This window comes from Myotis davidii, unplaced genomic scaffold (genome assembly GCF_000327345.1).
Source record: "Myotis davidii unplaced genomic scaffold, ASM32734v1 scaffold496, whole genome shotgun sequence".
NCBI classification, from domain to species: domain Eukaryota; kingdom Metazoa; phylum Chordata; class Mammalia; order Chiroptera; family Vespertilionidae; genus Myotis; species Myotis davidii.
Window position 1 is genome coordinate 828938 of NW_006289398.1, and position 979 is coordinate 829916.

Here is a 979-nt window from a genome sequence, read left to right on the forward strand (position 1 = left end):
GTTGTGGTGACCCCCACCTTCATTGTTACAAATTGAACATAATTAAAGCACAGTGATTAATCACAAAAACAATAGGTAATTATATATGTGTTTTCCGATAGTCTTAGGCGACCCCTGTGAAAAGGTCATTCGACCCCCAAAGGGGTTGCGACCCACAGGTTGAGAACCAATGCTCTAGGAGCTTGAAATGTATTTAAGCAAGATAATAAATTTTTTTTTAACTCAGTAGCATACAGATGTTTTATACATGTGGTAGATAGACATGTCTTTATGTAGCCAGTACATTCCCATTGCAGAAAGTTTCAAAATATGGTTAAGTGCAAAATGGGGGTTAGAAAATATCAAGTGTTTTACTATACATTTACCTTAAATAATTTTATGCTTACACATAATACATGGGATGTCCATAAAAACAATATATGCAGATTGCCAAAATTTAGAAAATACAGAAATAATAATTTCACCATTCATTAATAATTGAGTACAGTATACTTCCTTTTAGTCACACGCAATTTTTAAAATACTTATTTTTATTATAAGTATTTTATAATAAATTTTATAGTATATTATAAATAAAATACATTTTATTATTTTTATTCTATTTATTGCTGGATTTATTATACACACTAAATGTATAATACTAGAGGCCCGGTGCACGAGATTTGTGCACTCAGGTGGTGGGGAATCCCTCAGCCCGGCCTGTACCCTCTCACAGTCCAGGAGCCCTCAGGGGATGTCCGACTGACAGCTTAGGCCTGTTTTGCTCCCCATGGGGAGCAGGCCTACGCCGTCAGTCAGACATCCTTAGCACTGCCGTGGAGGCAGGAAAGGCTCCTGCCACTGCCACTGCGCTTGCCAGCCTTGAGCTCAGCTTCTGGCTGAGTGGCGTTCCCCCTGTGGGAGCGCACTGACCACCAGGGGCAGCTCCTGTGTTGAGCATCTGCCCCCTTGTGGTCAGTGCACATCTTAGCAAACAGTT